Source organism: Schistocerca gregaria, chromosome 1 (genome assembly GCF_023897955.1).
Source record: "Schistocerca gregaria isolate iqSchGreg1 chromosome 1, iqSchGreg1.2, whole genome shotgun sequence".
Lineage (NCBI taxonomy): Eukaryota > Metazoa > Arthropoda > Insecta > Orthoptera > Acrididae > Schistocerca > Schistocerca gregaria.
Window position 1 is genome coordinate 789031167 of NC_064920.1, and position 14264 is coordinate 789045430.

Consider the following 14264-nt stretch of genomic DNA (forward strand, 5'->3'; position numbering starts at 1 on the left):
GTCAATGCCCTCATGCTTGTCGCCGAGGGCACTAGCGCAACCATACACACAGCAGACTAGCATTGTTTTCAGTTTTATCTAGTACATTCTTTTTAACGTGATTTTATTAGGTCGCTTTCCTGTATGTTTATCTGTTCAACACAAGTTTGGCAATTGATGTCAATCCAACTTCACGAGGAGCCAGAGATCTGAAACTTTCAACATAGCTCAGAAATGGATGACAATACAATATTAACTCGTTTTTCTGTCTGGTTTTTGGCGGAGGATACTTTGTGTACAACTGCCGTTCCTCCCTTTTCCTGTTACTGTCTTGGATATTTGCGATTAGAACGATTCTTGATAAGCCTCAATAAGAGGTCGAATCTCCCTAATTTTCACCTTCATGGTCCTTTCGCGAAATATATGTTGCAGGACACGATATATTTTTCGACTCAGGTGAACAGAAACTCACATAAACCTGAAATTTACCATGTGAATTTATTGTAATCTCATCAGAACGTTTTAAGTCGATTGAAAAATTTTACATACACAAGACTAAAAAGCGGAAAATAATTATTTAAATAAAAAACTTTTTAGTGTAATACATTTTTAAAACACAGTTGTGGTATCGTCCAATGTCAGCAACGCACACCGGTACCACAGACGCTAGCGATGTCTCCCTGCAATCCGTAACGACGAGTGGGAGAGGCTGAGGAAGACACTCCCTCTCTCTCATCACAACAGCGCCCTTGGATGGAGGTCAATATAAAGCCTAACATGGAAGCGCTTTGTCGCAGTTAGTGACCTAGGCTGAAGCAGTCAACATCATCGAGTAGGACTAAAACGCTATTCAAATCAAATATGGAGATGTGCTTATGTAAATATTGAACACCGTACTTCATGTACAACGTTAATTAAATTTTTTATCATTCATGTAATAAAGTGAACTAATATTTCATGTGTTGTATCTCAGAAGAGCCGTCTCCCAGAACAGTCAAAGAACCCCTATACAGAGTCATAACTACAATCATGCTCATAAATTAAGGATAATTGCAGAATGTGGTGCCACACAACGTGACACTGCACAAAACTGGCGCTAATAGCATAGGCACATAGGGAACACACACGGCACAGATCTGTAAGTCCACGGTATTGTTGATAAGTTGAGAAAACCGTCCAGGAACGTATGTGCTACATAACGCCACTGTTTCCTGCGCATGTGCCCCGACATCAATATGGGATATGATCACCATGCACACGTACATAGGCTGCACAATGGGTTGGCACACCCTGGATCAGGTGGTCGAGCAGCTGCTGGGGTATAGCCTCCCATTCTTGCACCAGTGCCTGTCGGAGCTCCTGAAGTGTCGTAGGGGTTTGAAGACGTGCAGCGATACGTCGACCGAGAGCATCCCAGACGTGCTCGATGGAATTTAGGTCTGGAGAACAGGTAGGCCAGTCCATTCGCCTGAAATATTCTATTTCAAGCTACTCCTCCACGACGGCAGCTCGGTGGGGCCGTGCGTTATCATCCAAGAGGAGGAAGGTGGGACCAATTGCACCCCTGAAAAGGCGGACATACTTTTGCAAAATGACGTCCTGATACACCTCACGTGTTACAGTTCCTCTGTCAAAGACATGAAGAGGGTACGTGCACCAATCACAATTCCACCCCACACCATCAAACCACGACCTTCATACAGGTCCCTTTCAAGGACGTTAAGGGGTTGGTATCTGGTTCCTGGGGGCTTTACGAGACTGTGACCAGGGGTCAGTGGAATGCACCTTGCTGGTCTCCGGGCGAATAAACCATGTCTGTTCAGTCGTCTGTAGACTGGGTGTCTGAAGACAAATGTTCCAATGGCTGCGGCAAGGTCCCGCGAAAGGCTACCTGCAGTACTCCGTGGCCGTCTGCGGGCATTGATGGTGAGGTATCGGTCTCCTTGTGGTGTTGGACACTGTGGACGTCCCGTACTGTAGCGCCTGGACACGTTTTCTGTGTGCTGGAATCGTTGCCTTAAGCTTTAGATCACACTTTGTGGCATACGGAGGGTCCGTACTACGACCTGCTGTGTTTGACCAGCCTCCAGTCGCCATTTTCAACACACAGTCACCATTAGCACGTCTGAAAACATCTGCACACTTACTCGCTGCACCGTACTCTGATATGCACCAACACGTCTCTGCGTATGTGCATGGTCATACCCCGAGATGATTTAAATCCGCAAACCGCCCACAAGAGCGTTGTTTCACCATGTATCAGCATTATCCTTAATTTATGAGCATGAGTGTACGTACAGATAATGCTGAAAATGTATGAGTGCGAGTTTTTAGTAACTATGAAAATACTAGTAAGATTTAAAACGATGTGGGCCTAGGTCCTTCGCAGTGGTCAAATAATCGCGCAGCTTTCTATTTGATTTAAACACTACATCAGTACCGTATTTTCTGAGTACTTCGCTTGCCACAGTAGGAGTATGCAAAATCCCTTCCACTTGGGGTCAAGTGTGCATAGGAACTACAAATAGAAGCATGAGTAGCCGCATCAAGGAACACAAGAGCAAGTGTCGAGTGGACAAGACTGATAAATCATGCAATGCGTCGAGGAAAACAGCAAATTCGTTTCTCTGATACTGTGGTTTTAGCCAGATATAATCATTACTCTGTTAGAATCAACAGAAACCATATAAATTAAAAAGCACAAAAACAACTTTAACAGAAGAGGACTGAAATTAGACAAGTTGTAGTCCCTAGTGCTAGATAAAACAAATACTACAGCCCGAACTGTTCCGTTCTACAAGCTCCATACCATCCGTCAGCGCGAGTCCGCGATCTTAGGCAGGGGTCTGATGACGTCACGAAACGACCGTCGCGTCGATGCATATAAACAGTTGGGCTTTCTGAGCTTGTTGGAGACTGCAAGCCCTCCGATGGTGTCTCCAGCAATGAGAGACCAATCGTCAGGCAGGGAATTATGCCTTGAACAACGGCCTTATGACCATAAAACAAATGTCGGCAATAGCACAAAAAGGGCTCTGAAAGCTTGCATTCTATGATTTTGCGATTTTTCCTCTTCATTTATTCAGATTTTTTTCTCCTACTTATAGTTCTTATTTTTCTTATCGGTGTAGGTATCATCAACTATTTCAGGGTTGTATCCATTTTCCATGGCTGTGTGTCTGACCGTCTTCAGTTCTGTTTCAATGATCTTATCAGATAGTGTTAAGGATATTATCCTGTCCACCTTGGTATGAAAGAAAAACGCGTTTTTATGTGACATGGGGTGAAAGAGGTATTGTGAATTATCCCATCAGACATGGATGGCTTTCGGAAAACATTAAATATATCAGTCCCGTTTACATGACGGATAGTCACATATTTAAAAAGTTTATAATCTTGTGTTTTTCATATTCAGTGATAAGTCGTATGTTTTTGTGCAGCTCATTGAATTTCTTATTAAATGCAGTCCTCTTTTGTTCCGATGAACAAAGTGATGGTGTCACATACGTAGCGTCCGTAACACACTGTCCTGGAAACTAGCGCTGGTTGCTCCATCAGAAGCTTATTTTGTCTGTAATCAGGAAAAATGTTAACATTATAGCTAACATGAAGTGTGCTATTTGTAGTCCTGAATACTTTGACATGACAACTCATTCTTGCGACGAAGTTTCCTGCTCACAGACATGTACAAAAAGGTAAAGATATGTTATGCTACTCGTGTGCGGTGAATGCGGAAAGACGCCGTCAGTAGAGCAGGGGCGCTATTCCGATCGCTCGAGTCTTATGTGGCCGCTAAGTGCCTTCATGGGAAACTCGTGGAAAGCGTAAGCTGGGAAGACACACACAGTACAAGGAAGAGAAGTGTAAATGGGGAAGTACTCCTAGAAGCTGTTCTGGAGGCGACCCTTAGCAGTCCCGCGATGGTACGCGGCATGTTGATAAGAAATATTGTATCAATTATCTTCAGGAATTCCATTCACAATTAGCTTGTTAGAACTCGAAGGCCGGAATTTCGAAAGTAATCAGGAATTTTAGTAATTTGCTCTTCAGTGCCTCCAGTACGATAAGACTTATTTTGAAAGAGTGCACCTTACCGACGAAGTGACTTCATCAATTACGGTAATGTCAATTTCCGAGACAAGTTCCTCGTAGAGTTCATGTATTCCTGCTTCAGAGGAGTGCAACACCTTAGGATGTCTTGTCTGACTTCATACTAGCCATATCACATGGAAACCTTTCTTTACTTCTATCAGACACGCCGGGGGGGGGGGGGGGGGGGGGCTGTATTCGACTGGAACATGATGTCTGTCCAGAATTTCTCTCAGCTGCTGGCTACAGAAACAAAATTATCTGATCGTTATTTCGATGGAATTTTGCCATAAAATAGTCTAGCTGCTTTGCTTTTGAACTCTCTTGGTGCCCTTCAGTGGGGAGCATCAATAACGAATCTTCCAAATTATGTCATGTATTTGGAACACTTGCTTAAGGAAATAGTAAATAAATGTTTAGCAAATAGGAATATTTGTACGTTACAGAGAATCACTAGTTAACTATAACTGATGTAGTTTGTCCATGAGCTATTACAATATCTTGAACAGCTTCCAAGTTCTTCTATTCCTGCAAGATCAATCAGAAACACCTTCCCGCCGCTCTTCGTCTGGAGGAGGTCAGCATCAGGTAATCGTTTCCAAACTGTACGAACGTGGAATGGACGAATGTAAATGCATTTTTCTCAGACGGCTTGGCATATCTGAGAAGGATCGGTGGCATTGTCGTTTTGTGAGAATCGAGGAAACTGCAAATGGTACAACAGATCTGTAGTACAGAATTAGACAAAACAAAACAGCCCGTCTTTCCTAAAATCTGTTCAAATCTACCTTGTATTTACCTAATACACTGACGGAAAAAATCGCAACACCGAGAAGGAGATGCGCGATATAAACGAAAGTTGGTAGGCGTATCTGTACAGCTAAAAGATGATGTCTGTTCAAATTTCGTGCCAGTCGCATAAGAGTACCACTATGAGGACGCAAATCAGGTTTGCTATAAATAGACGCTGTAACGGCCGTGAGCGTTAGTTAACTTTGAGAACGGAGGTGGTGAGTTGATGTTAGTTAAAAATGCCTTGAAGGTGACAAAGACCTCTTTATTGACGCCTCACCGAGTTAAAACGAGGTCCTGTAAAGGGGCTATGAGAAGCTGAATGTTCCTTCTTCGTTATTGCAGAGAGACTTGGCCGGAATGTAGCCACTTCCATGGCTTCAGGGCTCCGGATTTCCATGTGGCACTACCGAGAGGAAAGACCATCGTGTTCGGCGTATGGCTCTGGCGTATCGTACAGCTTCTACAGCAGCTGTCTGAGCAGCAGTTTCCACCACGTGACACAACGAACTGTTAAAAATCGGTTACAGCTCAGCGCCAGACGCCCTGCAGCGACATTCCACTGACTCCAAGCAACTGCCACTCACGACTTCAGTAATGTCAAGCGGAAGCTCATTGGAGGGCAGGGTGGAGGTCTGTTGTTTGTTCTGATGAAAGCTGGTTCTGCTTCGGTGCCAGTGATGGTCATGTGTTGGATAGAAAGAGGTTAACTGAGCGCGTGCAACCAACCTATCTGCATGCTAGACACACGGTACCTACACCTGGAATCATGGTCTGGGGTGCGGTTTCGTATGACAACTGGATCAGGCTCGTAGTTATATTACACACTCTGACTGCAAATTTATACATCAGTCCGGTAATTCGCCGTCTTATGCTGCCTTTCGTGAACAGCATTGGCTGGATGTTTTCCAAGAGCATAACGTCCACAAACCGCTGTTATGACCCAACATAAAGCTAAAACTCCTCCCGAAGAGGCCATGAAGGCTCAACGGTACCGACTGGCCGAAGTGTCATCCTCAGCCTACAGGCGTGACTGGATGCGGATATGGGTGTTGATGATTATGATGATGTTTGGTTTGGGGGGCGCTCAACTGCGCGGTTATCAGAGCCCGTACAAATTCCTAACCTTTGCTCAGCCCAATCTCGCCACTTTCATGAATTAGGATGAAATGACGACGACAACACAAACACCCAGTCATCTCGAGGCAGGTGAAAATCCCTGACCCCGCCGGGAATCGAACCCGGGACCTCGTGGTCGGGAAGCGAGAACGCTGTTATGGTAGGGCGTGTGGTCAGCGCAGCGCTCTCCCGGCCGTATGTGAGTTTCCGAGACCGGAGCCGCTACTTCTCAGTTTGCCTCACAAGGACTGAGTGCAACCCGCTTACCAACAGCGATCGGCAGACCGGACGGTCACCCATCCAAGTGATAGCCCAACCCGCCAACGCTTAACTTCGGTGATCTGATGGGAACCGGTGTTACCACTGCGGCAAGGCCGTTTATTACCCTTCGCGCTCTGCAGATATGTTGCCTTGGCCTGGTATCACCAGATACGTCTCCAAATGAGCACATGTGGGACATCATAGTATGGCAGCTCCAGAGTCATCGACAAAGAGCATTAACTCTCACTGTATTGACCGACCAAGTGCAACCAAGTGCAACAGACATGGAACACATTCCACAAACTGACATCCGGCACTGTACAACACAATGTATGCACGTTTGCATGCTTATATTCAACAAGATGGCCGTTATACTGGCTATTAATGTATTAGCATTTCACATTTGTAGTGGCTTATCTCGCGCTTACATTAATCTGTGGTCTTGCAACGTTAATCACTTAAATATGTAACCTAGACAAATGTATTCCCGAAATTTCGTTACTCCACATTTACTATTTTTGGGGTAGAGATTTGTTTTCCGTCAGCGTATAACATAGTGCTAAGAAGATATATGCTTTATCTTCCTTGGCGAATAATACCGTACGTACAAATTCGGAAACCCAGGATATTTCATGGTTGAAGCAATGAAAGGAGTATCGTGACTTTGTCATTCAAGCTAAAGACGCATTTCCTTTTGGGTCCACCCGGATCTTGATCAATATTTTTGCTTATGGTTAGTGTGACTGTGTTCACAAAGGTCATGGAATATTCTAAACCTATAATGGCCATCGAACTCACCCGCAAATACTTTACCTCAGAAAGCTCATGTGATCTAGCGCTTGTATTTCACTGCAGGATGCAGGAGCAGATAACACTGTCGTAGCGGAGCACGAGCTACTGTTTGCTGTGGCATTAAGCGGATGAAAGAGAGTCGTGCGGCTGAGTTGCCGCTCATTATAAACGGTGGCGCCGATGGCCCGGCAGCCGCTTCGCCCATAGGTCCCGCCACTGCTTGGAGCACCCGCAACATCGCCGCGCTGCGCCGGTGGCGGAGGACAAGCTCCGCACACTACTGCACAGCTGCTTAAGTGGCCACCTGTTACGCACACAGCATCGACGTACACCTGCTTCCATAGCTTGTGCACTCGGCACATCGCTCCACAAATGGTTCAGTAGCAGTTCCACCAATTAGGTTGCTGTGCTACTGTCCTCTCAATTTCGTCTCCGAGCTTTATCAAGCGCCTTCGCCAGCAAGTAAGTGTGTCTTATATGTTGTAAAAACCATAGCTCTTCTTACTCTATCCTCCTTTTAAGAATACGGCACGCCAAAGTAAATGCTACGATCCAATTCCCACAGTTCATCGCCAAGATTAAACTATTCCCCCTAAAAGGGTGTGTGATCAAACTGAGTGGGAATTCGCTGCACTGTGCTGTAGACATCATGAAAGTGCGCGAGGTGCCAGCGTAAATAGTACTGATGATGACGTGCGCACTTCTGTGATGTCTACCGCATGATGTGATGTGTTTCCGGCCAGTTTGATCCTAGACAACTGCTTTTAGCGGGCTTTTGGTTTAATCTTGGCGATGAACGGTTACCTGAAGAAGCATCTCCACTAATGCCAAACCTATCGTGACTTTTTAATCATTAGATTTTGGAAGCCAGTGCGCAAGGTTTTATTCACCTTGTGCTACTTTGGCAGCGGTTGCCTTTCCTCTAAATTACTATGACTTATTGTAGTTTGACAATTACAAGAGCGAGGGGAAAAGTATTCGGCCTTTCAGTCAAAGACTGTGCTTCTGTACCACAAATGCAGCTGCTTTTCTGTGTAATCTCCTCTTAGATCCATGAACTCTGTCCAGAGTATTTCCAAATTGCTAATTTGCTTCCTGAAGTAGATTTCTAGGAGGCACGCAAAATGTCTGCGAGCAGAGTGGAAATCTTAAACATTCAATGCGCTATTTTTTCACAGAATGCTTTTTCAGCGATATTGTGTTCTTGGTACTCTGTTACATGACTCTAGACCTGTTCCAAGAGCTAAATAATGCAGAAAATGTTTCAAACGTTCACTACAAGCAGTACTTTCCTCTGTGACAAGTACCATGTGGTAAGGTTTACCCATTTAGCTTGGGTTGGTTTGAAAAGATCACACACAAGTTTTTGGTGAGTTGGCGCAGCTTTTTGAACTGTGATAAAGGTTTTGTAATTACAGAGTGTTCGGAAATTCCCGTTACAAACTTCTAGAACTTGTAGAGGAGAGTGAGTACATAATATTTTGAACAGGAAGCGTCATCCAAAGACGCTGCAGGGCGTCAAAGTTATAGGCGCCACCGTCTGTGTATGTATGTACGAGTATATACAGGGTGATAATGTGATGATGTTACAAACTTTTAAGGCTGATGGGGAAGGGTAAATGCGTCAGTTAGAGGTAAGGGTCGCTGGTTCGTAAACGAACAAGTCGAAAGTTACAAGCGAAAATCATTCTCATACCTCTGACAGTGGAATACGTGTACCGGTATTGTTGTTGATGTGAATGTAGAGTATCCAACTTTCAGAGGTAGTAGTATGGACTAAAATAAGAAAACATTGGCTCCAAAATGCATACCTTACGAGGCATGAGTACTTGTTCACCTTCGTTAATGTGAAACACGTCTCGTCTACCCTCCTCCACCATCCTTGAGAATTTATAACATCATCAAGGAATCACCTGTACATATACGAGTATACATTTACGGCCACCAGCCCCTAAAACTATGGCGCTCTGTAGCGTCGTTGGGTGACGTTTCCGGAATTTCCGAACACCCTGTACAGAGGAAGGAAAAAGTTATCAAGGCCTTTATACTGCTGGATTTACGCAAGGATGTTGAGTCAGCTGAAGCTACGAAACCATTCCACGTAATTCCAATACATACAGATGACTTATTTAATTTTAAAGATGCTACTGAACCTCTGGTGCCAATGAAGGCGTCTAAAACTTTAAATGCAACATGACCAAAGCGTCTCACACCCATCAATCTGAAAAAGGTATTAAAAAATTCTTACTCTAAAACAGAAGAGTGGAAAAATGTCAATGTCTTCAAAAGAGGAAGATCATGGCAAATTTGTGCCAAGCCGTACTTCATTTGAAAGACTGGCCATGTTTATCAGTTGCAAAACAGAAAGACCTGTTGACGAAGTTGCCATTTCTTCCTCAACAACACAGAGTGTTCTACAGAAAACTTTGCAACGTCTGATCCCAACAACAGAGTTGTGTAAAAAATAACAGTAGTCAATACTGAGAGATTTTTTCTGCGAATTTAGTTTTGTCCTGTAAAAAATTTAAGAAAGATGTGAAATGGTTTTTGTTGACTACACTTCTACTAATTGAAACATTACGTACGCATTTCTGAATTTGTATTATCGCAAATGAAAAGTAGTGCGTCTGTGTTAATAGCACTTGAAACAAAAACTTTATTATTGGCACTTGGAAACCTGTCAGTTAGCTGGTATGGCACCTAGAACGTTCTTAATAAATTATTTATTTTCTAATTTGTCTCATTATTGTTACAGTGATGAGGTGAGCAGCATAATTCTGTGATATCAGAGCACTTCCTCAATTTTTTAACACAAATAAGCTACGTACAATGAGTTTCATTGTTTTTTTATTTTTCTTAAAATGTGAGATTTCGCACTTAAAACGTTTGACATTTCCACTGGTTATATACAGCTGTCATTCTTTCGATGAAATACGTTTTCCTTCCAAACATTTCTTGACGAATGTTAACAGGATGACAAATCTAGCGAAATTTATGGATGTTTCAAAAAGTCGTATGGGAAAATTTTTATCGTAAACGTTCCGTAATTTGCTAATGATAAAGTAAAACAGTGATACGTAATAGAATACTCAGTTTTTGGTTTAGTTAAAAACATTACAAGTTTATTGATGAATAAGTTCACGTGTGTAAATAATTTTAAGTAAAAAGTAGAAGTATTAGTTAGGACTATAACAAGATCATATTGAGATACTAAATGTATTAACTTACATACAAAAGTTTTATAATTAAAGTCTTCTTAGAAAAGAAGAGACAATATTATTCTCAAAAGACCAAAGTAGCCTCACATCTGAAGATTTTTATTTTTTACTTGACAACGGGCAAACGTGTAATATTCGTGTAAGTAAGAGAAATAGGTAATTTTTCTTGGAAACTTGGAATTATAACATAATATACTTAAAAGTATAAATAAGGTTCTTAGTCTACAGTTTGCAAACTAATGAAAATATGTGTGAGAAAAGACACATCTTCTCAAAGTTGTATAACTTTGTCACTAAAACATAGAGACACTTTTTCTATATACACCCAGGAATTTTGATCCTATAAATAATCTAATTAAACGTTGGTAAGCACATGATAAAAGTTAGATAGCTTCATCAATTTGACAAAATCTTTTTGGCTGACAGAGTCTCTTGAAAATTATTAATTTAAAAATACCTCCTCAGTAGTTTGTCATCTTCAGCAAGTGAAGCAAAATGTTCTCTATGCCTGTGCAAAGTTGTCTTAAGCAAATACAAACAAAACGTGTTGCAGACATCACCGAAAGTGCTTTCAATGAAATTGGCAAGAAATTTTAACTGAGGACCAGAACCAAATTTAAGGATATTAAGGAAGCTCTATCCATCTGGAAATTTATTCTCCATCGTGTTATCCTCGTTTATTTATAGTAACCTCTATTTTTGAACCTATGGTTACAGTGAATCACTTACCTGTTAATGTGATTAGTATTTCCTTTAGGGTGCCACAACGTCGCCTGCGTCTATAGGGACCAGCGTCATCTATACAACCTATAATTCTAGAACTATGTTTTATATAACTTCGGTTGAGACACAGACATCATAGGTATAAAAGAAAACGCCCCATCCGGAGTGACCGACATAAGAGACAAACAGCCATTAATCCAGACAGCAGAATCGAGTATGGTCTGGTTCACATTGTTGTTTCACAAGCTAGACCTCTAAGTGGAAGCTACATCGGCTGATTGTATACATTGAGGTCATTCTGTGTAAATGTTTTGATGCAAGTTTCTTTTTTTACTATCTTGGAAAAACCGTAAGTAATTGTCTAAGTCTGACTGAAGAGGAACTGGAAGTGGGTGGGATGCTATTCGACAAATAATGACGTCCACGGTACTGATAAACTAACAAGAGAGCAACGATCCTGTAGAGATGGATTAACAGTTATGTCATTATACACAATTCCACAACCAGGAAGTCGAATATGGAACACTTTACCAAACGCAGTTTCATATATGCAGCACGCTAACAAATATACAGAAACATAGAGGACTGACTAAAAGTTGAAAAGCTACCTGTCTTAACTGTTTCGTGGACCGTGGGTGATATACTACCCTCTAAACGTATTTCCTTACAGGGTTTATAAGAATATATGGTATCACTTTTGTATCCTCCGGAAATGTAGAGGCAGTCCGCTGCAATGTCATTGGAAAGTATAGTAACCACCAACATAGTTTCTGGAACGGGCTTGGGAAGTAAACTTATCACAAAATTAATCCGTCATTTGTGGTCCTTGGGAAGCATACTTACTGTGAACTTAGGGGTGTATCAAAGCTTTTGGGAATACGTTTTACCACCTCTGTCTATGACTGAGATCTTTTGGTAATACACTGCACCATGTGTATGAAAACTGCTGTCACTATCAGTTTCTGTTTGTCATAGGATCACTACTGTTGTCGGAACACATTGCTTCACATCTGCAATATACATTATTATTACCTGTATCAGCTCATACCTTTATTGAGTGATAAAGTTTAAAGGATTGTTTTCACATTGTGGTAAGTAAAGTTTAATAATGGTAACAAACATTTTAAAATAAAGTAAAAGAAAAGATCTCCACCAATGAACCATGGATTTTGCCGTTGGTGGGGAGGCTTGCGTGCCTCATTGGTACATATAGCCATACCGTAGGTGCAGCCACAACAGAGGTGTATCTGTTGAGAGGCCAGACAAACGCGTGGTTCCTGACAGGGGCAGCAACCTTTTCAGTAGCTGCAGGGGCAACGGTCTGGATGATTGACTGATCTGGCCTTGTAACACTAATCAAAACGGCTTGCTGTGCTGGTACTGTGAACGGCTGAAAGTAAGGGGAAACTACAGCCGCAATTTTTCCCGAGAGCATGCAGCTCTACTGCAAGGTTAAGTGATGATGGCGTCCTTTTGGGTAAAATATTCCGGAGGTAAAATAGTCCCCCATTCGGATCTCCGGCCGGGACTACTCAGGAGGACGTCGTTATCAGGAGAAAGAAAACTGGCTTTCTGCGGTTCAGAGCATGGAATATCAGATCTCTTAATCAGGCATGTAGATTAGGAAATTTATGAACGAAAATGGGTAGGTTAAAGTTAGTTATAGTGGCAATTTGTGAAGTTCGGTGGCAGGAGGTACAAGACTTCTGATCAGGTGAATACAGTGCTATAAATACAAAATCAAATAGGGGTATTGCAGGAGTAGGTTTACTGTTGTTGTGGTCTTCAGTCCTGAGACTGGTTTGATGCAGCTCTCCATGCTACTCTATCCTGTGCAAGCTTCTTCATCTCCCAGTACCTACTGCAACCTACATCCTTCTGAATCTGCTTAGTGTATTCATCTCTTGGTCTCCCTCTACGATTTTTACCCTCCACACTGCCCTCCAATACTAAATTGGTGATCCCTTGATGCCTCAGAACATGTCCTACCAACCGATCCCTTCTTTTGGTCAAGTTGTGCCACAAACTTCTCTTCTCCCCAATCCTGTTCAATACCACCTCATTAGTTATGTTATCTACCCATCTAATCTTCAGCATTCTTCTGTAGCACCAGATTTCGAAAGCTTCTATTCTCTTCTTGTCCAAACTATTTATTGTCCATGTCACACTTCCATACATGGCTACACTCCATACAAATACTTTCAGAAATGACTTCCTGACACTTAAATCTATACTCGATGTTAACAAATTTCTCCTCTTCAGAAAAGCTTTCCTTGCCATTGCCAGTTTACATTTTATGTCCTCTCTACTTCGACCATCATCAGCTATTTTGCTCCCCAAATAGCAAAACTCATTTACTACTTTAAGTGTATCATTTCTTAATCTCATTCCCTCAGCATCACCCGACTTAATTCGACTACATTCCATTATCCTCGTTTTGCTTTTGTTGATGATCATCTTTTATCCTCCTTTCAAGACACTGTCCATTCCGTTCAACTGCTCTTCCAAGTCCTTTGCTGTCTCTGACAGAATTACAATGTCATCGGCGAACCTCAAAGTTTTTATTTCTTCTCCATGGATTTTAATACCTACTCCGAATTTTTCTTTTGTTTCCTTTACTGCTTGCTCAATATACAGATTGAAAAACATCGAGGAGAGGCTACAACCCTGTCTTACTCCCTTCCCAATCACTGCTTCTCTTTCATGTCCCTCGACTCTTATAACTGCCATCTGGTTTCCGTACAAATTGTAAATAGCCTTTCGCTCCCTGTACTTTACCCCCGCCACCTTTAGAATTTGAAAGAGAGTATTCCAGTCAACATTGTCAAAAGCTTTCTCTAAGTCTACAAATGCTAGAAACGTAGGTTTGCCTTTTCTTAATCTTTCTTCTAAGATAAGTCGTAAGGTTAGTATTGCCTCACGTGTTCCAACATTTCTGCGGAATCCAAACAGATCTTCCCCGAGGTCGGCTTCTACTAGTTTTTCCATTCGTCTGTAAAGAATTCGTGTTAGTTTTTTGTAGCTGTGGCTTACTAAACTGACTGTTCGATAATTTTCACATCTGTCAACACCTGCTTTCTTTGGGATTGGAATTATTATAGTCTTCTTGAAGTCTGAGGGTATTTCGCCTGTCTCATACATCTTGCTCACCAGATGGTAGAGTTTTGTCAGGACTGGATGTCCCAAGGCCGTCAGTAGTTCTAATAGAATGTTGTCTACTCCCGGGGCCTTGTTTCGACTCAGGTCTTTCAGTGCTCTGTCAAACTCTTCATGCAGTATCGTATCTCCCAT

The 14264-nt window shown here is 42.2% G+C and overlaps 1 protein-coding gene across 1 annotated transcript in view; it reads left to right on the forward strand.

Moving 5' to 3' along the window:
• The first annotated feature begins 7222 nt into the window (after nt 1–7222).
• The window catches only part of LOC126269593 (solute carrier family 22 member 7-like), a 111808-nt gene continuing 104766 nt past the window's right edge, over nt 7223–14264 (forward strand). The window contains exon 1 of the mRNA XM_049974004.1: nt 7223–7494. The gene's annotated coding sequence lies outside the window, so the exon portion shown is untranslated. The remainder of the gene's footprint in view (nt 7495–14264) is intronic.